Source organism: Cherax quadricarinatus, chromosome 3 (genome assembly GCF_038502225.1).
Source record: "Cherax quadricarinatus isolate ZL_2023a chromosome 3, ASM3850222v1, whole genome shotgun sequence".
In the NCBI taxonomy this organism is placed as follows: Eukaryota; Metazoa; Arthropoda; class Malacostraca; order Decapoda; family Parastacidae; genus Cherax; species Cherax quadricarinatus.
In genome coordinates, this window is record NC_091294.1 from 23148211 (window position 1) to 23174624 (window position 26414).

At 51.0% G+C, this 26414-nt stretch overlaps 1 protein-coding gene across 1 annotated transcript in view; it reads right to left on the reverse strand.

The window, feature by feature from the left end:
* The window catches only part of LOC128684080 (acetylcholine receptor subunit alpha-like), a 1252714-nt gene that overhangs the window by 216353 nt on the left and 1009947 nt on the right, over positions 1-26414 (reverse strand). The gene's annotated exons all lie outside the window — the stretch shown is intronic.

The window sequence follows — 26414 nt, forward strand, 5'->3', positions numbered from 1 at the left end:
GTTGGAGGAGAGTGTTGAAGTGTTAGTGTTGGAGTGTTGGAGGAGAGTGTTGAAGTGTTAGTGTTGGAGTGTTGGAGGAGAGTGTTGAAGTGTTAGTGTTGGAGTGTTGGAGGAGAGTGTTAAAGTGTTGGAGGAGAGTGTTGGAGTGATGGAGGAGAGTGTTAAAGTGTTGGAGGAGAGTGTTGGAGTGATGGAGGAGAGTGTTAAAGTGTTGGAGGAGACTGTTGGAGTGATGGAGGAGAGTGTTGAAGTGTTAGTGTTGGAGTGTTGGAGGAGAGTGTTGGAGGGGCTGTGCTCAACTAACATTTAACATGCTACACTAAAATAACTAAACACACAATAAATAAACAAATTAAGGTTTATTAAACACATTTATTGAAAATAATCTTATTTAAGTTGAATTTAATTTCCATAATATATTTAGGTATTTAAATTTCAAAGTTTATTTTATTAATGTTACACTAAGAGGTGTCCTACGTCTGGCAAGACGAAACTTGACTGAATCCTATATCTGACAATACAGATGAATTTATCCTACATCTGGCAAAACAGAAGGTAAATTTTTATTATGTCTGGGAAGGCAGGTGAAATATCGTACGTCTGGGATGACAGGTGAAATATACATCTGGGAAGACAGGGGAAATATCATACGTCTAGGAAGACAGGTGAAATATCATACGTCTGGGAAGAGAGGTGAAATATCATACGTCTGGGAAGACAGGCAAAATATCATACGTCTGGGATGACAGGCGAAATATACATCTGGGAAGATAGGTGAAACATCATACGTCTGGGAAGATAGATGAAATATACATCTGGCGAGATAGAAGGTAACTGTATCATACGTCTTGCAAGACGTCAGTGAACGAATCCTACTTCTAAGACAGGTGAATGTATCCTACGCCTGCCTAGAGAGAAGATGAATGCATCCTATATCTGGCAAAACATATGACGAATGTATCCTACGTCTAGTAGGGTAAGTGAATGTGTCCTCCGTCTGGCAGGATAGGTGAATATATCCTATATTAGCAGACAGAAGAAGAATGTATCCTACGTCTGGCAAGACAGGTGAGTGAGTGTATCCTACGTCTGAAAGACAGATGAATGTATCCTACGTCTGACAAGACAGGTGGAAGTATCCAGTGTCTGGAGAAAAAAACAAAAGGTGACTGCAGCCTATGTCTAGAAAGACGGAATGTAAAGGTATCATACATCTTGCAAGACATGAAGAGAATGTAACCTACGTCTGGCAAGACAGAAAGAGAATGTAACTTACGTCTGGCAAGACAGAAAGAGAATGTAACCTACGTCTGGCAAGACAGAAAGAGAATGTAACTTACGTCTGGCAAGACAGAAAGAGAATGTAACCTACGTCTGGCAAGACAGAAAGAGAATGTAACCTACGTCTGGCAAGACAGAAAGAGAATGTAACCTACGTCTGGCAAGACAGAAAGAGAATGTAACCTACGTCTGGCAAGACAGAAAGAGAATGTAACCTACGTCTGGCAAGACAGAAAGAGAATGTAACCTACGTCTGGCAAGACAGAAAGAGAATGTAACCTACGTCTGGCAAGACAGAAAGAGAATGTAACCTACGTCTGGCAAGACAGAAAGAGAATGTAACCTACGTCTGGCAAGACAGAAAGAGAATGTAACCTACGTCTGGCAAGACAGAAAGAGAATGTAACCTACGTCTGGCAAGACAGAAAGAGAATGTAACCTACGTCTGGCAAGACAGAAAGAGAATGTAACCTACGTCTGGCAAGACAGAAAAATGAATATGGCAATCCTCTCTTGTTTCCTATGAATACAAAATCGACTAATTAAACGTAATTACATTTTTCAATTCAATAGCTCTTGCATTAACAGCTACGTACTGCTTTTAAAAAGAATTATTTGAAATAGAAGTTAAATGGTATTATTAATCCAGTTTGTTTACTAATGAAGGTTATGAATATTGCCGCTGGAGGCGCTACCACAAGCAGAGACTTTCCTGTTCTCATCTTCACGCATTTATAATAATATTAATTTATTCACTAATAAGTTACTAGATTATTGAATTCGACATTAATAATAATAATAATAATAATAATAATAATAATAATAATAATAATAATAATAATAATAACAGAAAAATGCTTACCTGTTTCCGGAGCCAAAATAGTAATATAATTTGCAATATTCTTAAGTGAGGATTGTTGTGTTTTTAGGGGTGAACATCACGGGTCTGACCGCAACATGGCGGTTAATATTTGCATATTCATGAGAAGCGCTAAACCGTAGGGATTACACGGCGCCAGGGGAATGGGTAGCACCTGGCAGATGATGTGTGCGGCTATGGCGTTCTTATGTGAGTGTTTCTGAGTGTCTCGGCTGATCGGCAGGAGCAGCAGCAACGGCTTGGTTGGCAGGCTTCACTGCTGACTACCACTGCTCTACCGCCTGTGTCTCCCGTTGTGATTCTGGTGTTCATGGAGGTTCATGACGAAGAGGTCGATTAATTTTCAGGAAAATTGGATGCATGACCAGTGTGCTGGTGCTCTGTTCTATAAGACAGTCAGAACAAAACGTAATTTTTCTCATACATATTTCTTTGCTAGGGTTATTTATCAGTCTTGAAATATATCAGGATGAGATATGAAACATTAGTAGGTTAATGATGATGTTGATGTAGCACTCTAGATGGATGTTGATGTAACACTCTAGATGGATGTTGATGTAGCACTCTGGATGGATGTTGATGTAGCACTCTAGATGTATGTTGATGTAGCACTCTAGATGTATGTTGATGTACCACTCTAGATGGATGTTGATGTAACACTCTAGATGGATGTTGATGTAGCACTCTAGATGGATGTTGATGTAGCACTCTAGATGTATGTTGATGTAGCACTCTAGATGTATGTTGATGTAGCACTCTAGATGTATGTTGATGTAGCACTCTGGATGGATGTTGATGTAGCACTCTGGATGGATGTTGATGTAGCACTCTGGATGGATGTTGATGTAACACTCTAGATGGATGTTGATGTAGCACTCTGGATGGATGTTGATGTAACACTCTAGATGGATGTTGATGTAGCACTCTGGATGGATGTTGATGTAGCACTCTAGATGTATGTTGATGTAACACTCTGGATGGATGTTGATGTAGCACTCTAGATGTATGTTGATGTACCACTCTAGATGGATGTTGATGTAGCACTCTGGATGGATGTTGATGTAACACTCTAGATGGATGTTGATGTAGCACTCTGGATGGATGTTGATGTAGCACTCTAGATGTATGTTGATGTAGCACTCTAGATGTATGTTGATGTAACACTCTAGATGGATGTTGATGTAGCACTCTGGATGGATGTTGATGTAACACTCTAGATGGATGTTGATGTAGCACTCTAGATGTATGTTGATGTAGCACTCTAGATGTATGTTGATGTACCACTCTAGATGGATGTTGATGTAGCACTCTGGATGGATGTTGATGTAACACTCTAGATGGATGTTGATGTAGCACTCTGGATGGATGTTGATGTAGCACTCTAGATGTATGTTGATGTAGCACTCTAGATGGATGTTGATGTAACACTCTAGATGGATGTTGATGTAGCACTCTGGATGGATGTTGATGTAGCACTCTGGATGGATGTTGATGTAGCACTCTAGATGGATGTTGATGTAACACTCTAGATGGATGTTGATGTAGCACTCTGGATGGATGTTGATGTAGCACTCTAGATGGATGTTGATGTAGCACTCTAGATGGATGTTGATGTAGAACTCTAGATGGATGTTGATGTAGCACTCTGGATGGATGTTGATATAGAACTCTGGAAGGATGTTGATGTAACACTCTAGATGGATGTTGATGTAGCACTCTAGATGTATGTTGATGTAGCACTCTAGATGGATGTTGATGTAGCACTCTAGATGTATGTTGATGTAGCACTCTAGATGTATGTTGATGTACCACTCTAGATGTATGTTGATGTAGCACTCTAGATGTATGTTGATGTAGCACTCTAGATGTATGTTGATGTAGCACTCTAGATGGATGTTGATGTAGCACTCTAGATGGATGTTGATGTAGCACTCTAGATGGATGTTGATGAAACACTCTAGATGGATGTTGATGTAGCACTTTGGATGGATGTTGATGTAGCACTCTGGATGGATGTTGATGTAGCACTCTAGATGGATGTTGATGTAACACTCTAGATGGATGTTGATGTAGCACTCTGGATGGATGTTGATGTAGCACTCTAGATGGATGTTGATGTAGCACTCTAGATGGATGTTGATGTAGAACTCTAGATGGATGTTGATGTAGCACTCTGGATGGATGTTGATATAGAACTCTGGAAGGATGTTGATGTAACACTCTAGATGGATGTTGATGTAGCACTCTAGATGGATGTTGATGTAGCACTCTAGATGGATGTTGATGTAGCACTCTAGATGGATGTTGATGTAGCACTCTAGATGGATGTTGATGTAGCACTCTAGATGTATGTTGATGAAGCACTCTAGATGTATGTTGATGTAACACTCTAGATGGATGTTGATGTAGCACTCTAGATGTATGTTGATGTAGCACTCTAGATGTATGTTGATGTAGCACTCTAGATGTATGTTGATGTAGCACTCTAGATGTATGTTGATGTAGCACTCTAGATGTATGTTGATGTAACACTCTAGATGGATGTTGATGTAGCACTCTAGATGTATGTTGATGTAGCACTCTAGATGGATGTTGATGTAGCACTCTAGATGTATGTTGATGTAACACTCTAGATGGATGTTGATGTAGCACTCTGGATGGATGTTGATGTAACACTCTAGATGGATGTTGATGTAGCACTCTAGATGTATGTTGATGTAGCACTCTAGATGTATGTTGATGTAGCACTCTAGATGGATGTTGATGTAGCACTCTGGATGGATGTTGATGTAGCACTCTAGATGTATGTTGATGTAGCACTCTAGATGTATGTTGATGTAGCACTCTAGATGTATGTTGATGTAGCACTCTAGATGTATGTTGATGTAGCACTCTAGATGTATGTTGATGTAGCACTCTAGATGGATGTTGATGTAGCACTCTGGATGGATGTTGATGTAGCACTCTAGATGTATGTTGATGTAGCACTCTGGATGGATGTTGATGTAGCACTCTAGATGTATGTTGATGTAGCACTCTAGATGTATGTTGATGTAGCACTCTAGATGGATGTTGATGTAGCACTCTAGATGGATGTTGATGTAGAACTCTGGATGGATGTTGATGTAGCACTCTAGATGGATGTTGATGTAACACTCTAGATAGATGTTGATGTAGCACTTTGGATGGATGTTGATGTAGCACTCTGGATGGATGTTGATGTAGCACTCTAGATGGATGTTGATGTAGCACTCTGGATGGATGTTGATGTAGCACTCTGGATGGATGTTGATGTAGCACTCTAGATGGATGTTGATGTAGCACTCTAGATGGATGTTGATGTAGCACTCTGGATGGATGTTGATGTAGCACTCTGGATGGATGTTGATGTAGCACTCTAGATGGATGTTGATGTAGCACTCTGGATGGATGTTGATGTAGCACTCTAGATGGATGGTGATGTAGAACTCTGGATGGATGTTGATGTAGCACTCTAGATGGATGTTGATATAGAACTCTGGATGGATGTTGATGTAACACTCTAGATGGATGTTGATGTAGCACTCTAGATGGATGTTGATGTAGCACTCTAGATGGATGTTGATGTAGCACTCTGGATGGATGTTGATGTAACACTCTAGATGGATGTTGATGTAGCACTCTAGATGGATGTTGATGTAACACTCTAGATGGATGTTGATGTAGCACTCTAGATGGATGTTGATGTAGCACTCTAGATGGATGTTGATGTAGCACTCTAGATGGATGTTGATGTAACACTCTAGATGGATGTTGATGTAGCACTCTGGGAGAGTGACAGTGCCTGCATCCTGGAATGACGGTAACCGATGACCACTGGCTGGCGGTGTGATGGTGGCCACTGGCTGGTGGTGGGATGGTAACTGCTGGTTGGCGGTGTGATGGTGGCCACTGGCTGGCAGTGTGATGGTGACCACTGGCTGGTGGTGGGATGGTAACTGCTGGCTGGCGGTGTGATGGTGACCACTGGCTGGCAGTGTGACGATGAGCGTTCGCTAGCGGTGTAAACACTGGCAGGGAGGCTGGAGGGTAAATACCGGCAGGGAGGCTGGAGGGTAAACACTGGCAGGGAGGCTGGAGGGTAAATACCGGCAAGGAGGCTGGAGGGTAAACACTGGCAGGGAGGCTGGAGGGTATACACTGGCAGGGAGGTTGGAGAGTAAACACTGGCAGGGAGGTTGGAGGGTAAACACTGGCAGGGAGGCTGGAGGGTAAATACTGGCAGGGAGGCTGGAAGGTAAACACTGGCAGGGAGGCTGAAGGGTAAACACTGACAGCGAGGCTGGAGGGTAAACACTGGCAGGGAGGCTGGAGGGTAAACACTGGCAGGGAGGCTGGAGGGTAAACATTGGCAGGGAGGCTGGAAGGTAAACACTGGCAGGGAGGCTGGAGGGTAAATACTGGCTGGGAGGCTGGAGGGTAAATACTGGCAGGGAGGCTGGAGGGTAAACACTGGCAGGGAGGCTGGAGGGTAAACACTGGCAGGGAGGCTGGAAGGTAAACACTGGCAGGGAGGCTGGAGGGTAAACACTGGCTGGGAGGCTGGAGGGTAAACAGTGGCTGGGAGGCTAGAGGGTAAATACTTTCAGGGAGACTGGAGGGTAAATACTGGCAGGGAGGCTGGAGGGTAAACACTGGCAGGGAGGCTGGAGGGTAAACACTGGCTGGGAGGCTGGAGGGTAAACGCTGGCAGTGAGGCTGGAGGGTAAACACTGGCAGGGAGGCTGGAGGGTAAACACTGGCTGGGAGGCTGGAGGGTAAACACTGGCTGGGAGGCTGGAGGGTAAACACTGGCTGGGAGGCTGGAGGGTAAACACTGGCTGGGAGGCTGGAGGGTAAACTGGCAAAGGGGCTGGAGGGTAAATGCTGGCAGGGATTATGGAGGGTAAACACTGGCTGGGAGGCTGGAGGGTAAATACTGGCAGGGATCCTGGAGGGTAAACACTGGCAGGGAGGCTGAAGGGTAAACACTGGCAGGGAGGCTGGAAGGTAAACACTGGCAGGGAGGCTGGAGGGTAAATACTGGCAGGGAGGCTGGAGGGTAAACACTGGCAGGGAGGCTGGAGGGTAAACATTGGCAGGGAGGCTGGAAGGTAAACATTGGCAGGGAGGCTGGAAGGTAAACACTGGCAGGGAGGCTGGAGGGTAAATACTGGCAGGGAGGCTGGAGGGTAAACACTGGCAGGGAGGCTGGAGGGTAAACATTGGCAGGGAGGCTGGAAGGTAAACACTGGCAGGGAGGCTGGAGGGTAAACACTGGCAGGGAGGCTGGAGGGTAAACATTGGCAGGGAGGCTGGAAGGTAAACACTGGCAGGGAAGCTGGAGGGTAAATACTGGCAGGGAGGCTGGAGGGCAAATACTGGCTGGGAGGCTGGAGGGTAAACACTCTCAGGGAGGCTGGAGGGTAAATACTGGTAGGCAGGGTGGAGGGTAAACACTGGCAGGGAAGCTGGAGGGTAAATACTGGCAGGGAGAGTGGAGGGTAAACACTGGCAGGGAGGCTGGAGGGTAAACACTGGCAGGGAGGCTGGAGGGTAAGCACTGGCAGGGAGGCTGGAGGGTAAATATTATCAGGGAGGGTTTAGGGTAAATACTGGCAGGGAAGCTGGAGGGTAAATAATGGCAGGGAGAGTGGAGGGTAAACACTGGCAGGGAGGCTGGAGGGTAAACACTGGCAGGGAGGCTGGAGGGTAAGAACTGGCAGGGAGGCTGGAGGGTAAATATTGGCAGGGAGGGTGGAGGGTAAATACTGGCAGAGAGGCTGGAGGGTAAATACTGGCAGGGAGGCTGGAGGGTAGTCACTGGCAGGGAGGTTGAAGGGAAAATACTGGCAGAGAGATTGGAGGGTAAACATCGGCAGAGAGGCTGGAGTGTAAACACTGGCAGGGAGGCTGGAGGGTAAACACTGGTAGGGAGGCGGGAGTGTAAACACAGGCAGGGAGACCGGAGGGTAAATACTGGCAGGGAGGGTAAACACTGGATGGGGGGCCGGAGGGTAAAAAGTGGCAGGGAGGCTGGAAGGTAAGCATTGGCAGGGAAGCTGGAGGGTAAACACTGTCAGGGAGGCTAGAGGATGAACATTAGCAGGGAGGCTGAAAGATAAACACTGGCAGGGAGACTGGAAATAAACTGGCAGCGAGGCGTGAATGTAAACAGTGGCAGGGAGGCTGGAGGGTAAACACTGGCAGGGAGGCTGGAAGGTAAACAGTGCCAGGGAGGCTGGAGGGTAAACATTGGTATGGTGGCTGGAGGGTAAACAGTAGCAGGGAGGCTGGAGGGTAAACACTGGCAGGGAGGCTTGAAGATAAACATTTGCAGGGAGACTGGAGGGTAAACATTAGCAGGGAGGCTGGAGGGTAAACACTGGCAGGGAGGCTGGAGGGTAAACACTGGCAGGGAGACTGGAGGGTAAACATTGGCTGGGAGGCTGGCGGGTAAACACTGGCAGGGAGACTGAAGGGTAAACGGTGACAGGGAGGCTGGAGGGTAAACACTGGCAGGAAGGCTGGAGGGTAAACACTGGCAGGGAGGCTGAAGGGTAAACACTAGCAGGGAGGCTGGAGGGTAAACACTGGCAGGGAGGCTGGAGGGTAAACACTAGGAGGGAGTCTGGAGGGTAAACACTGGCAGGGAGGCTGGAGGGTAAACACTGGCAGGGAGGCTGGAGGGTAAACACTAGCAGGGAGGCTGGAGGGTAAACACTGGCAGGGAGGCTGGAGGGTATACACTGGCAGGGAGGCTGGAGGGTATACACTGGCAGGGAGGCTGGAGGGTATACACTGGCAGGGAGGCTGGAGGGTAACACTGGCTGGGAGGCTGGAGGGTAAACACTGGCAGGGAGGCTGGAGGGTATACACTGGCAGGGAGGCTGGAGGGTATATACTTAGAGGGAGGCTGGAGTATATACACTGGCAGGGAGGCTGGAGGGTAAACACTGGTAGGGAGGCTGGCGGGTAAACACTGGCAGGGAGACCGGAAAGCAAACTGGCAGGGAGGTTGGAGGGTAAACAGTGACAGGGAGGCAGGAGTGTAAACAGTGGCAGAGAGGAGGAAGGGTAAAAAGTGGCAGGGCGGCTGGAGGGTAAACACTAACAGCGAGGCTGGAGGGTAAACAGTGGCAGGGAGGCTGGAGGGTAAACACTGGCAGGAAGACTGGAGGGTAAACATTGTCAGGGAGGGTGGAGGGTAAACACAAGCAAGGAGGCCAGAGGGTAAACACTGGCAGGGAGGCTGGAGGGTATACACTGGCCGGGAGGCTGCAGGGTAAACGGTGGCAGGGAGGCTGGATGGCAAACAGTGGCAGGGAGGCTGGAGGGTAAACAGTGGCAGGGAGGCTAGAGCATAAACACTGGCGGGGAGGCTGGAGGGCAAACAGTGGCAGGGAGGCTGGAAGGTAAACACTGGCAGGGTGGCTGGAGGGTAAACTCTGGCAGTGAGGCTGGAGGGTAAACACTGGCAGGGAGGCTGGAAGGTAAACATTGGCAGGGAAGCTGGAGGGTAAACACTGGCAGGGAGACTGGAGGGTAAACACTGGCAGGGAGACTGATGGGTAATCACTGGCAGATAGGTTGAAGGGTAAACACTGGCAGGGAGGCTGGAGGGTAAACACTGGCAGGGATGCTGGAGGGTAAACACTGGCAGGGAGGCTGGAGGGTAAACAATGGCAGAGAGGTTGGAAGGTAAACACTGGCAGGGAGGCGTGAGAGTAATCACAGGCAGGTAGGCTGGAGGTTAAACACTGGGAGGGAGAGTAAACACTGGCAGGGAGGCCGGAGGGTAAAAAGTGACAGGGAGGCTGGAAAGTAAACATCTGCAGGGAAGCTGGAGGGTAAACTCTGCCAGGGAGGCTGGAGGGTAAAGACTGGCAGGGAGACTAGAGGATAAACATTGGCTGGGAGGCTGGAAGGGAAACACTGGCAGGGAGACTGGAAAGTAAACTGGCAGGGAGGCTGGAGGGTAAACAGTGGCAGGGAGGCTGGAGGGTAAACATTAGCAGGGAGGCTGGAGGGTAAACAGTGGCAGTGAGGCTGGAGGGTAGACACTGGCAGGTGTTGCGGCCCCCTACCAAACTAGTGGTTAAATGGTTAACCTGCCGGCCGGCAGTACCACTGGGTACGTCATCAAACCCAATGTGGGGACTGCTGAGCCGGCCTTAGCAGCAGTAGGTACCTGAACACATCACGGTACACATCTACTGGCTTTAGCAGCAATAAGTACCTGAACACCTCACGGTACACATCTATTGGCTTTAGAAGCAGTATGTACCTCACGGTACGCATCCAAGCAGTAATTACCAGAATACCTTACAGCATAGATCTACTGGCAGTAGAGAGTATTCTCCTGCCCATCTTTTGGTATTCTACTGGCTTCTACTGATTATAGAAGAGCAGCTCACCGCAGCTCACTGAGTCTGATGGCCTCAGTTACTTGACGGCCGCACTCAGTGAGCTTGCAGCATGTTCTGCTAGTACTTCATCAGACCACCTTGCGGTGTGTCAATTGGTCTTGAAGGCGGTAGATAGTACTCACCAGACCATCTTAGGGTGTACTTCTACCGGCCTTGGAGAGTATTTACAGGACTACTGGTGATGTCTGCTGACTCACCGCCTACGCTGGTCAACTGTGGGCCGGAGTCATCTGATGCTGTTTTAGTGGGACATTACATTAAGAAAATGTTGGAGTGTTACACTGAACTGGCCTAGGACCGTAGTGTGACACTTAGGGAAGTATGATGGAGTGGAACACTGAGATATGCTACAGGACCGTAGTGGAACACTGAGAAGAAAAGGGTGTCTTGTGACACTGAAGATGGCCTGGTTGTAGTGTACATTGAATAGTATCATGTGACTGGCCTCTCGAAAGACGCTACGTCGATATTGAGTGTGTCGCAGAGACAAGGGTGTCAAGTGTGACACAGTCGAGAAAAGGTGTGGATGACGCAGAGAAAAGGGTGTCGTGTGACACGGAGAGCTGGAGTGTCTGGTGGCACAGAGAAAAGGGTGTCGAGTGACACGGTGGAGAAGGAGCGTCACAACTGGAATAAGTGTCGTGTGGGACACAGAGCGTCATTATAAGTGTCGTGTGGGACACAGAGCGTCATTATAAGTGTCGTGTGGGACACAGAGCGTCATTATAAGTGTCGTGTGGGACACAGAGCGTCATTATAAGTGTCGTGTGGGACACAGAGCGTCATTATAAGTGTCGTGTGGGACACAGAGCGTCATTATAAGTGTCGTGTGGGACACAGAGCGTCATTATAAGTGTCGTGTGGGACACAGAGTCATTATAAGTCGTGTGGGACACAGAGCGTCATTATAAGTGTCGTGTGGGACACAGAGCGTCATTATAAGTGTCGTGTGGGACACAGAGCGTCATTATAAGTGTCGTGTGGGACACAGAGCGTCATTATAAGTGTCGTGTGGGACACAGAGCGTCATTATAAGTGTCGTGTAGGACACAGAGAGTCATTATAAGTGTCGTGTGAGACACAGAGCGTCATTATAAGTGTCGTGTGGGACACAGAGCGTCATTATAAGTGTCGTGTGGGACACAGAGCGTCATTATAAGTGTCGTGTGAGACACAGAGCGTCATTATAAGTGTCGTGTGGGACACAGAGCGTCATTATAAGTGTCGTGTGGGACACAGAGCGTCATTATAAGTGTCGTGTGTGACACAGAGCGTCATTATAAGTGTCGTGTGGGACACAGAGCGTCATTATAAGTGTCGTGTGGGACACAGAGCGTCATTATAAGTGTCGTGTGAGACACAGAGCGTCATTATAAGTGTCGTGTGAGACACAGAGCGTCATTATAAGTGTCGTGTGAGACACAGAGCGTCATTATAAGTGTCGTGTGAGACACAGAGCGTCATTATAAGTGTCGTGTGAGACACAGAGCGTCATTATAAGTGTCGTGTGAGACACAGAGCGTCATTATAAGTGTCGTGTGAGACACAGAGCGTCATTATAAGTGTCGTGTGTGACACAGAGCGTCATTATAAGTGTCGTGTGTGACACAGAGCGTCATTATAAGTGTCGTGTGGGACACAGAGCGTCATTATAAGTGTCGTGTGGGACACAGAGCGTCATTATAAGTGTCGTGTGGGACACAGAGCGTCATTATAAGTGTCGTGTGAGACACAGAGCGTCATTATAAGTGTCGTGTGAGACACAGAGCGTCATTATAAGTGTCGTGTGAGACACAGAGCGTCATTATAAGTGTCGTGTGTGACACAGAGCGTCATTATAAGTGTCGTGTGGGACACAGAGCGTCATTATAAGTGTCGTGTGGGACACAGAGCGTCATTATAAGTGTCGTGTGAGACACAGAGCGTCATTATAAGTGTCGTGTGAGACACAGAGCGTCATTATAAGTGTCGTGTGAGACACAGAGCGTCATTATAAGTGTCGTGTGAGACACAGAGCGTCATTATAAGTGTCGTGTGAGACACAGAGCGTCATTATAAGTGTCGTGTGTGACACAGAGCGTCATTATAAGTGTCGTGTGGGACACAGAGCGTCATTATAAGTGTCGTGTGGGACACAGAGCGTCATTATAAGTGTCGTGTGAGACACAGAGCGTCATTATAAGTGTCGTGTGAGACACAGAGCGTCATTATAAGTGTCGTGTGAGACACAGAGCGTCATTATAAGTGTCGTGTGAGACACAGAGCGTCATTATAAGTGTCGTGTGTGACACAGAGCGTCATTATAAGTGTCGTGTGAGACACAGAGCGTCATTATAAGTGTCGTGTGGGACACAGAGCGTCATTATAAGTGTCGTGTGAGACACAGAGCGTCATTATAAGTGTCGTGTGTGACACAGAGCGTCATTATAAGTGTCGTGTGAGACACAGAGCGTCATTATAAGTGTCGTGTGGGACACAGAGCGTCATTATAAGTGTCGTGTGAGACACAGAGCGTCATTATAAGTGTCGTGTGAGACACAGAGCGTCATTATAAGTGTCGTGTGAGACACAGAGCGTCATTATAAGTGTCGTGTGAGACACAGAGCGTCATTATAAGTGTCGTGTGAGACACAGAGCGTCATTATAAGTGTCGTGTGGGACACAGAGCGTCATTATAAGTGTCGTGTGAGACACAGAGCGTCATTATAAGTGTCGTGTGAGACACAGAGCGTCATTATAAGTGTCGTGTGAGACACAGAGCGTCATTATAAGTGTCGTGTGAGACACAGAGCGTCATTATAAGTGTCGTGTGAGACACAGAGCGTCATTATAAGTGTCGTGTGGGACACAGAGCGTCATTATAAGTGTCGTGTGGGACACAGAGCGTCATTATAAGTGTCGTGTGGGACACAGAGCGTCATTATAAGTGTCGTGTGGGACACAGAGCGTCATTATAAGTGTCGTGTGAGACACAGAGCGTCATTATAAGTGTCGTGTGGGACACAGAGCGTCATTATAAGTGTCGTGTGGGACACAGAGCATCATTATAAGTGTCGTGTGGGACACAGAGCATCATTATAAGTGTCGTGTGAGACACAGAGCGTCATTATAAGTGTCGTGTGAGACACAGAGCATCATTATAAGTGTCGTGTGGGACACAGAGCATCATTATAAGTGTCGTGTGAGACACGGAGTTGATCATAATTTATTATTATACAAATGTTATTCATAATTTATTTTATCATAGATAAATATAGTGAGAGAGGAGTGTCAAGGAAGTTGTACCTGTGTACAGTTACGAATTATTTATTATTTTAGTAAAATGCTAATTATAATTTATTATTGTAACATGTATATATTATCAGATGTTTATTAGTTCAAATACCTCTAGACCAAAGATTGTTTGTTATATAATATTAAAAATTCATTTATTTTAACGTGTATTTATGTATCCCGAACTTTTTATTACAAAATGAGTAAAACTACCATCTTAAAAAGTCACTTTTTTGTAATATATGGGAGCCTGTCCGGGAGGATAGTGATCACTGAGAATGATTTCTATGATCATATCCGGGATGACAGTTCCAGATACATATTACATTAATCTTTGTGTGTCGGTCCTTTTGTGGTGGGGGGTCTAGCGGTATTTAAAATATATCTACATGTTACAATAATAAATTATTAGCATCTTAAAATAATAATATATATATCTATGCTAAAATAATAAATTATAAATAACATTTGTATAATAATAAATTATCATCAACTCCGTGTCACACACGACACTTATAATGACGCTCTGTGTCCCACACGACACTTATAATGACGCTCTGTGTTTCACACGACACTTATAATGACGCTCTGTGTCCCACACGACACTTATAATGACGCTCTGTGTCCCACACGACACTTATAATGACGCTCTGTGTCTCACACGACACTTATAATGACGCTCTGTGTCCCACACGACACTTATAATGACGCTCTGTGTCCCACACGACACTTATAATGACGCACTGTGTCTCACACGACACTTATAATGACTCTCTGTGTCCCACACGACACTTATAATGACGCTCTGTGTCCCATACGACACTTATAATGACGCTCTGTGTCCCATACGACACTTATAATGACGCTCTGTGTCTCACACGACACTTATAATGACGCTCTGTGTCTCACACGACACTTATAATGACGCTCTGTGTCCCACACGACACTTATAATGACGCTCTGTGTCCCACACACTTATAATGACGCTCTGTGTCCCACACGACACTTATAATGACGCTCTGTGTCTCACACGACACTTATAATGACGCTCTGTGTCTCACACGACACTTATAATGACTCTCTGTGTCCCACACGACACTTATAATGACTCTCTGTGTCCCACACGACACTTATAATGACGCTCTGTGTCCCACATGACACTTATAATGACGCTCTGTGTCTCACACGACACTTATGACGCTCTGTGTCTCACACGACACTTATAATGACGCTCTGTGTCCCACACGACACTTATAATGACTCTCTGTGTCCCACACGACACTTATAATGACGCTCTGTGTCCCATACGACACTTATAATGACGCTCTGTGTCCCACACGACACTTATAATGACGCTCTGTGTCTCACACGACACTTATAATGACTCTCTGTGTCCCACACGACACTTATAATGACGCTCTGTGTCCCATACGACACTTATAATGACGCTCTGTGTCCCACACGACACTTATAATGACGCTCTGTGTCTCACACGACACTTGTAATGACGCTCTGTGTCTCACACGACACTTATAATGACGCTCTGTGTCCCACACGACACTTATAATGACGCTCTGTGTCCCACATGACACTTATAATGACGCTCTGTGTCTCACACGACACTTATAATGACGCTCTGTGTCCCATACGACGCTTATAATGACGCTCTGTGTCCCACACGACACTTATAATGACGCTCTGTGTCCCACACGACACTTATAATGACGCTCTGTGTCCCACACGACACTTATAATGACGCTCTGTGTCCCACACGACACTTATAATGAAGCTGTGTCCCACACGACACTTATTCCAGTTGTGACGCTCCTTCTCCACCGTGTCACTCGACACCCTTTTCGCCGTGTGATGACGCTCCTTCACAACCGTGTCCCTTGACACCCTTTTCTCTGTGTCACCAGACACTCCAGCTCTCCGTGTCACACGACACCCTTTTCTCTGCGTCATCCACACCCTTTCTCAACTGTGTCACACTTGACACCCTTGTCTCTGCGACACACTCAATATCGACGTAGCGTCTTTCGAGAGGCCAGTCACATGATACTATTCAATGTACACTACAACCAGGCCATCTTCAGTGTCACAAGACACCCTTTTCTTCTCAGTGTTCCACTACGGTCCTGTAGCATATCTCAGTGTTCCACTCCATCATACTTCCCTAAGTGTCACACTAAGGTCCTAGGCCAGTTCAGTGTAACACTCCAACCTTTTCTTCATGTAAAGTCCCACTAAAACAGCATCAGATGACTCCGGCCCACAGTTGACCAGCGTAGGCGGTGAGTCAGCAGACATCACCGGTAGTCCTGTAAATACTCTCCAAGGCCGGTAGAAGTACACCCTAAGATGGTCTGGTGAGTACTATCTACCGCCTTCAAGACCAATTGACACACCGCAAGGTGGTCTGATGAAGTACTAGCAGAACATTCTGCAAGCTCACTGAGTGCGGCCGTCAAGTAACTGAGGCCATCAGACTCAGTGAGCTGCGGTGAGCTGCTCTTCTAACATCAGTAGAAGCCAGTAGAATACCAAAAGATGGGCAGTAGAATACTCTCTACTGCCAGTAGATCTATACTGTAAGGTGTTCTGGTAATTACTGCTTAAATGCGTACCGTGAGGTGTTCAGATACATACTGCTTCTAAAGCCAATAGATGTGTACCGTGAGGTGTTCAGGTACTTATTGCTGCTAAAGCCAGTAGATGTGTACCGCGATGTGCTCAGGTACCTACTGCTGCTAAGGCCGGCTCAGCAGTCCCCACATTGGGTTTGATGACGTACCCAGTGGTACTGCCGGCCGGCAGGTTAACCATTTAACCACTAGTTTGGTAGGGGGCAGCAACAGAAGGGATGCTGGAAGGTAAACACTGGCAGGGAGGCTGGAGGGTAATCACTGGCAGGGAGACTCAAGGGTAAACACTGGCAGGGAGGCTGTAGGGTAAACAGTGGCAGGGAGACTGGAGGGTAAAAACTAGCAAAGAGGCTGGAGGGTAAACAGTGGCAGGGAGGCTGGAGGGTAAACAGTGGCAGGGAGGCTGGAGGGTAAACACTCGCAGGAAGGCTGGAGGGTAAACACTGGCAGGGAGGCTGGAGGGTAAACACTGGCAGGAAGGCTGGAGGGTAAACACTGGCAGGGAGGCTGAAGGGTAAACACTGGCAGGGAGGCTGGATGGTATACACTGGCAGGAAGGCTGGAGGGTAAACACTGGCAGGGAGGCTGTAGGGTAAACACTTACAGGGAGGCTGGAGGGTACACACTGGCAAAGAGGCTGGAGGGTATACAATGGCATGGAGGCTGGAGGGTATACACTGGCAGGGAGGCTGGAGGGTAAACACTGGCAGGGAGGCTGGAGGGTAAACACTGGCAGGGAGGCAGGAGGGTATACACTGGCAGGGAGGCTGGAGGGTATACACTGGCAGGAGGCTGGAGGGTATACACTGGCAGGGAGGCTGGAGGGTAAACATTGGCAAGGAAGCTGGAGGGTATACCCTGGCAGGGAGGCTGGAGGGTAAACACTGGCAGGGAGGCTGGATGGTTTACACTGGCAGGGAGGATGGATGGTTTACACTGGCAGGGAGGCTGGAGGGTATACACTGGCAGGGAGGTTGGATGGTTTACACTGGCAGGGAAACTGGAGGGTATACACTGGCAGGGAGGCTGGATGGTTTACACTGGCAGGGAGGCTGGATGGTTTACACTGGCAAAGAAACTGGACTGTATAAAGTGGCAGGGAGGCTGGATGGTTTACAATGGCAGGGAGGCTGGAGGGTTTACACTGGCAGGGAGGCTGGAGGGTATACACTGGCAGGGAGGCTGGAAGGTTTACACTGGCAGGGATGCTGGATGGTTTACACTGGCAGGGAAACTGGAGGGTATACACTGGCAGGGAGGCTGGATGGTTTACACTGGCAGGGAGGCTGGAGGGTTTACACTGGCAGGGAAACTGGAGGGTATACACTGGCAGGGAGGCTGGAGGGTTTACACTGGCAGTGAGGCTGGAGGGTATACACTGGCAGGGAGGCTGGAGAGTTTACACTGGCATGGAGGCTGGAGGGTATATACTGGCAGGGAGGCTGGAGGGTATACACTGGCAGGGAGGCTGTAGAGTATACACTGGCAGGGAGGCTGGAGGGTATGTACTGGCAGGGAGGCTGGAGGATATACACTGGCAAGGAGGCTGGAGGGTATAGACTGACAGGGAGGCTTGATGGTATACATTGGCAGGGAGGCTGGAGGGTATACACTGGCAGGAAGGCTGGAGGGTATACACTGGCAGGGAGGCTCGAGGGTAAACACTGGCAGGGAGGCTGGAGGGTAAGCACTGGCAAGGAGGCTAGAGAGTATACACTGGCAGGGAGGCTGGAGGGTAAACACTGGCAGGGAGGCTGGAGGGTAAACACTGGCAGGGAAGCTGGAGGGTAAACACTGGCAGGGAGGCTGGAGGGTATACACTGGCAGGGAGGCTGGAGGGTATACACTGGCAGGGAGACTGGAGGGTATACACTGGCAGGGAGGCTGGAGGGTAAACATTGGCAGGGAAGCTGGAGGGTATACACTGGCAGGGAGGCTGGACGGTATACACTGGCAGGGAGGTTTTAGGGTATGCACTGGCAGGGAGGCTGGAGGGTATACACTGTCAGGTAGGCTGGAAGGTATACACTGGCAGGGAGGCTGGAGGGTATACACTGGCAGGGAGGCTGGAGGGTATACACTGTCAGGTAGGCTGGAGGGTATACACTGTCAGGTAGGCTGGAAGGTATACACTGGCAGGGAGGCTGGAAGGTATACACTGGCAGGGAGGCTGGAGGGTTTACACTGGCATGGAGACTGGAGGGTATACACTTCCAGGGAGGCTGGAGGGTAAACAGTGGCAGGGAGGCTGGAGGGCTTACACTGGCAGGGAGGCTGGAGGGTATACACTGGCAGGGAGGCTGGAGGGTAAACACTGGCAGGGAGGCTGGAGGGTTTACACTGGCAGATAGGCTGGAGGGTTTACACTGGCAGGGAGGCTGGAGAGTTTACACTGGCAGGGAGGCTGGAGGGTAAACATTGGCAGGGAGGCTAGAGGGTATACACTGGCAGGGAGGCTGGAGGGTATACACTGGCAGGGAGGCTGGACGGTATACACTGGCAGGGCGGCTGGAGGGTATGCACTGGCAGGGAGGCTGGAGGGTACACACTGGCAGGGAGGCTGGAGGGTATACACTGTCAGGTAGGCTGGAGGGTATACACTTGCAGGGAGGCTGGAGGGTATACACTGGCAGGGAGGCTGGAGGGTATACACTGGCAGGGAGGCTGGAGGGTATACACTTGCAGGGAGGCTGGAGGGTATACACTGGCAGGGAGGCTGGAGGGTATACACTTGCAGGGAGGCTGGAGGGTATACACTGGCAGGGAGGCTGGAGGGTATACACTTGCAGGGAGGCTGGAGGGTTTACACTGGCAGGGAGGCTTGTGGGTATACACTTGCAGGGAGGCTGGAGGCTAAACAGTGGAAGGGAAGCTGGAGGGTATACACTGGCAGGGAGGCTGGAGATTAAAAACTGGCAGGGAGGCTGGAGGGTATACTCTGGCAGGGAGGCTGGAGGGTTTACACTGGCAGGGAGGCTGGATGGTAAACACTGGCAGGGAGGCTGGAGGGTAAACACTGCAGTGAGGCTGGAGGGTATACACTGGGAGGGAGGTTGGAGGGTATACACTGGCAGGGAGACTGGAGGGTAAACACTGGCAAAGAGGCTGGAGGGTTTACACTGGCAGGGAGGCTGGAGGGTATACACTTGCTGGGAGGCTGGAGGGTATACACTGGCAGGGAGGCTGGAGGGTATATACTGGCAGGGAGGCTGGAGGGTATACACTGGCAGGGAGGCTGGAGGGTAAACACTGGCAGGGAGGCTGGAGGGTATACACTGGCAGGGAGGCTGGAGGGTTTACACTGACAGGGAGGCTGGAGGGTATACACTGGCAGGGAGGCTGGAGGGTTTACACTGGCATCGAGGCTGGAGGGTATACACTGGCAGGGAGGCTGGAGGGTTTACAATGACAGGGAGGCTGGAGGGTATACACTGGCAAGGAGGCTGGAGGGTTTACACTGCCAGGGAGGCTGGAGGGTAAACACTGGCAGGGAGGCTGGAGGGTTTACACTGGCAGGGAGGCTGGAGGGTATACACTGGCAGGGAGGCTGGAGGGTATACACTTGCGGGGAGGCTGGAGGGTATACACTGGCAGGGAGGCTGGAGGGTATACACTTGCAGGGAGGCTGGAGGGTTTACACTGGCAGGGAGGCTGGAGGGTATACACTGGCAGGGAGGCTGGAGGGTTTACACTGGCAGGGAGGCTGGAGGGTAAACACTGGCAGGGAGGCGGGAGGGTATACACTGGCAGGGAGGCTGGAGGGTAAACACTGGCAGGGAGGCTGGAGGGTAAACACTGGCAGGGAGGCTGGAGGGTATACACTTGCAGGGAGGCTGGAGGGTATACACTGGCAGGGAGGCTGGAGGGTTTACACTGGCAGGGAGGCTGAAGGGTATACACTGGCAAAAAAGCTGGAAGGTATACACTGGCAGGGAGGCTGGAGGGTTTACACTGGCAGGGAGGCTGGAGGGTTTACACTGGCAGGGAGGCTGGAGGGTATACACTGGCAGGGAGGCTGGGGGGTATACACTGGCAGGGAGGCTGGAGGGTATTCACTGGCAGGGAGGCTAGAGGGTTTACACTGGCAGGGAGGCTGGAGGGTTTACACTGGCAGGGAGGCTGGAGGGTATACACTGGCAGGGAGGCTGGAGGGTTTACACTGGCAGGGAGGCTGGAGGGTATACACTAGCAGGGAGGCTGGAGGGTTTACACTGACAGGGAGGCAGGAGGGGAAACACTGGCAGGGAGGCTGGAGGGTAAACACTGGCAGGGAGGCTGGTGGGTATACACTTGCAGGGAGGCTGCAGGTTAAACAGTGGCAGGGAAGCTGGAGGGTATAAACTGGCAGGGAGGCTGGAGGGTATACACCGGCAGGGAGGCTGGAGGGTAAATACTGGCAGGGAGGCTGGAGGGTATACACTGGCAGGGAGGCTGGATGGTAAATACTGGCAGGAAGGCTGGAGGGTATACACTTGCAGGGAGGCTGGAGGGTATACACAGGCAGGGAGGCTGGAGGGCATACACTGGCAGGGAGGCTGGAGGGTAAACACTGGCAGGGAGGCCGGAGGGTATGCACTTGCAGGGATGCTGGAGGGTAAATACTGGCAGGGAGGCTGGTGGGTATACACTGGCAGGGAGGCTGGAGGGTATACACTTGCATGGAGGCTGGAGGGTATACACTGGCAGGGAGGCTGGAGGGTATACACTTGCAGGGAAGCTGGAGGGTAAATACTGGCAGGGAGGCTGGAGGGTATACACTTGCAGGGAGGCTGGAGGGTATACACTTGCAGGGAGGCTGGAGGGTATACACTGGCAGGGAGGCTGGAGGGTATACACTGGCAGGGAGGCTGGAGGGTATACACTGGCAGTGAGACTGGAGGGTAAACACTGGCAGGGAGGCTGGAGGGTATGCACTGGCAATGAGGCTGGAGGGTATACACTGGCAGGGAGGCTGGAGGGTATACACTGGCAGGGAGGCTGGAGGGTAAACACTGGCAGGGAGGCTGTAGGGTATACACTGGCAGGGAGGCTGGAGAGTATACACTGGCAGGGAGGCTGAAGGGTAAACACTGGCAGGGAGGCTGGAGGGTATGCACTGGCAGGGAGGCTGGAGGGTACACACTTGCAGGGAGGCTGGAGGGTATACACTTGCAGGGAGGCTGGAGGGTATACACTGGCAGGGAGGCTGGAGGGTTTACACTGGCAGGGAGGCTGGAGGGTAAACACTGGCAGGGAGGCTGGAGGGTATACACTGGCAGGGAGGCTGGAGGGTTTACACTGGCAGGGAGGCTGGAGGCTTTACACTGGCAGGGAGGTTGGAGGGTAAACACTGGCAGGGAGGCTGGAGGGTAAACACTGGCAGGGAGGCTGGGGGGTTTACACTGGCAGGGAGGCTGGAGGGTATACACTGACAGGGAGGCTGGATGGTATACACTGGCAAGGAGACTGGAGGGTTTACACTGGCAGGGAGGCTGGAGGGTAAACACTGGCAGGGAGGCTGGAGGGTAAACACTGGCAGGGAGGCTGGAGGGTATACACTGGCAGGGAGGCTGGAGAGTTTACACTGGCAGGGAGGTTGGAGGGTAAACACTGGCAGGGAGGCTGGAGGGTTTACACTGGCAGGGAGGCTGGATGGTAAACACTGGCAGGGAGGCTGGAGGGTAAACACTGGCAGGGAGGCTGGAGGGTAAACACTGGCAGGGAGGCTGGAGGGTAAACACTGGCAGGGAGGCTGGAGGGTATACACTGGCAGGGAGGCTGGATGGTTTACACTGGTAGGGAGGCTGGAGGTTTTACACTGGCAGGGAGGCTGGAGGGTATACACTGGCAGGGAGGCTGGAGAGTTTACACTGACAGGGAGGCGGGAGAGTGTACACTGGCAGGGCTGCTGGAGAGTATACACTGGCAAGGAGACTGGAGGGTATACTCTGGCAGCTAGGCTGGAGGGTTTACACTGGCAGGGAGGCTGGAGGGTAAACACTGGCAGGGAGGCTGGAGGGTATACACTGGCAGGGAGGCTGGAGAGTTTACACTGGCAGGGAGGCTGGAGGGAATACACTGGCAGGGCGGCTGGAGAGTATACACTGGCAAGGAGACTGGAGGGTATACACTGGCAGGGAGGCTGGAGGATATATACTGGCAGGGAGGCTGGAGGGTAAACACTGGCAGGGAGGCTGGAGGGTATACACTGGCAGGGAGGCTGGAGGGTATACACTGGCAGGGAGGCTGGAGGGTAAACACTTGCAGGGAGGCTGGAGGGTATACACTGGCAGGGAGGCTGGAGAATATACACTGGCAGGGAGGCTGGAGGGTATACACTGGCAAGGAGACTGGAGGGTATACACTGGCAGGGAGGCTGGAGGTTATACACTAGCGGGGAGACTGGAGGGTATACACTGGCAGGGAGGCTTTAGGGTATACACTGGCTGGGAGGCTGGAGGTTATACACTGGCAGGGAGGCTGGAGGGTATACACTGGCAGGGAGACTTGAGGGTATACACTGACAGGGAGGCTGGTGGGTATACACTGGCAGGGAGGCTGGAGGATATACACTGGCAAGAAGGCTGGAGGGTATACACTGGCAGGGAGACTGAAGGGTATACACTGGCAGAGAGACTGAAGGATATACACTGGCAGGGAGGCTGGAGGGTATACACTGGCAAGGAGACTGGAGGGTATACACTGGCAGGGAGACTGGAGGGCATACACTGGCAGGGAGGCTGTAGGGTATACACTGGCAGGGAGACTGGAGGGTATACACTGGCAGGGAGGCTGGAGGGTATACACTGGCAGGGAGACTGGAGGGTATACACTGGCAGGGAGACTGAAGGGTATACACTGGCAGGGAGACTGGAGGATATACACTGGCAGGGAGACTGGAGGGTATACACTGGCAGGGAGACTGGAGGGTATACACTGGCAGGGAGACTGGAGGATATACACTGGCAGGGAGACTGGAGGATATACACTGGCAGGGAGACTGGAGGGTATACACTGGCAGGGAGGCTGGAGGGTATACACTGGCATGGAGGCTGGAGGGTATACACTGGCAGGGAGGCTGGAGGGTATACACTGGCAGGGAGGCTGGAGGGTATACACTGGCAGGGAGACTGGAGGGTATACACTGGCAGGGAGGCTGGAGGGTATACATTGGCAGGGAGGCTGTAGGGTATACACTGGCAGGGAGACTGGAGGGTATACACTGGCAGGGAGACTGGAGGGTATACTCTGGCAGGGAGGCTGTAGGGTATACACTGGCAGGGAGACTGGAGGGTATACACTGGCAGGGAGACTGGAGGGTATACACTGGCAGGGAGACTGGAAGGTATACTCTGGCAGGGAGACTGGAGGGTATACACTGGCAGGGAGACTGGAGGGTATACTCTGGCAGGGATACTGGAGGGTATACACTGGCAGGGAGACTGGAGGGTATACACTGGCAGGGAGGCTGGCAGGGAGTCTGGAGGGTATACTCTGGCAGGGAGTCTGGAGGGTATACACTGGCAGGGAGTCTGGAGGGTATACACTGGCAGGGAGACTGGAGGGTATACACTGGCAGGGAGACTGGAGGGTATACTCTGGCAGGGAGGCTGTAGGGTATACACTGGCAGGGAGACTGGAGGGTATACACTGGCAGGGAGACTGGAGGGTATACACTGGCAGGGAGACTGGAAGGTATACTCTGGCAGGGAGACTGGAGGGTATACACTGGCAGGGAGACTGGAGGGTATACTCTGGCAGGGATACTGGAGGGTATACACTGGCAGGGAGACTGGAGGGTATACACTGGCAGGGAGGCTGGAGGGTATACACTGGCAGGGAGGCTGGAGGGTATACACTGGCAGGGAGACTGGAGGGTATACACTGGCAGGGAGACTGGAGGGTATACACTGGCAGGGAGACTGGAGGGTATACACTGGCAGGGAGACTGGAGGGTATACACTGGCAGGGAGGATGCAGGGTATGCACTGGAGGGTGGATACACTGGCAGGGAGACTGGAGGGTATACACTGGCAGGGAGACTGGAGGGTATACACTGGCAGGGAGACTGGAGGGTATACACTGGCAGGGAGACTGGAGGGTATACACTGGCAGGGAGACTGGAGGGTATACACTGGCAGGGAGACTGGAGGGTATACACTGGCAGGGAGACTGGAGGGTATACACTGGCAGGGAGACTGGAGGGTATACACTGGCAGGCAGGGAGACTGGAGGGTATACACTGGCAGGGAGACTGGAGGGTATACACTGGCAGGGAGACTGGAGGGTATACACTGGCAGGGAGACTGGAGGGTATACACTGGCAGGGAGACTGGAGGGTATACACTGGCAGGGAGACTGGAGGGTATACACTGGCAGGGAGACTGGAGGGTCTACAGGGAGACTGGAGGGTATACACTGGCAGGGAGACTGGAGGGTATACACTGGCAGGGAGACTGGAGGGTATACAGGCAGGGAGACTGGAGGGTATACACTGGCAGGGAGACTGGCAGGGTATACAGGGGGTAGACTGGAGGGTATACACTGGCAGGGAGACTGGAGGGTATACACTGGCAGGGAGACTGGAGGGTATACACTGGCAGGGAGACTGGAGGGTATACACTGGCAGGGAGACTGGAGGGTATACACTGGCAGGGAGGCTGGAGGGTATACACTGGCAGGGAGGCTGGAGGGTATACACTGGCAGGGAGACTGGAGGGTATACACTGGCACTGTAGGGTATACACTGGCAGGGAGACTGGAGGGTATACACTGGCAGGGAGACTGGAGGGTATACACTGGCAGGGAGACTGGAGGGTATACACTGGCAGGGAGACTGGAGGGTATACACTGGCAGGGAGACTGGAGGGTATACACTGGCAGGGAGACTGGAGGGTATACACTGGCAGGGAGGCTGGAGGGTATACACTGGCAGGGAGGCTAGGGTATACACTGGCAGGGAGGCAGGGAGACTGGAGGGTATACACTGACAGGGAGACTGGTGGGTATACACTGACAGGGAGACTGGAGGGTATACACTGGCAGGGAGACTGGAGGGTATACACTGGCAGGGAGACTGGAGGGTATACACTGGCAGGGAGACTGGAGGGTATACACTGGCAGGGAGACTGGAGGGGCAGGGAGACTATACACTGGCAGGGAGACTGGAGGGTATACACTGGCAGGGAGACTGGAGGGTATACACTGGCAGGGAGACTGGAGGGTATACACTGGCAGGGAGACTGGAGGGTATACACTGGCAGGGAGACTGGAGGGTATACACTGGCAGGGAGACTGGAGGGTATACACTGGCAGGGAGACTGGAGGGTATACACTGGCAGGGAGACTGGAGGGTATACACTGGCAGGGAGACTGGAGGGTATACACTGGCAGGCAGGGAGACTGGAGGGTATACACTGGCAGGGAGACTGGAGGGTATACACTGGCAGGGAGACTGGAGGGTATACACTGGCAGGGAGACTGGAGGGTATACACTGGCAGGGAGACTGGAGGGTATACACTGGCAGGGAGACTGGAGGGTATACACTGGCAGGGAGACTGGAGGGTATACACTGGCAGGGAGACTGGAGGGTATACACTGGCAGGGAGACTGGAGGGTATACACTGGCAGGGAGACTGGAGGGTATACTCTGGCAGGGAGACTGGAGGGTCTACACTGACAGGGAGGGTATACACTGAGGGAGACTGGAGGGTATACACTGGCAGGGAGACTGGAGGGTATACACTGGCAGGGAGACTGGAGGGTATACACTGGCAGGGAGACTGGAGGGTATACACTGGCAGGGAGACTGGAGGGTATACACTGGCAGGGAGACTGGAGGGTATACACTGGCAGGGAGACTGGAGGGTATACACTGGCAGGGAGACTGGAGGGTATACACTGGCAGG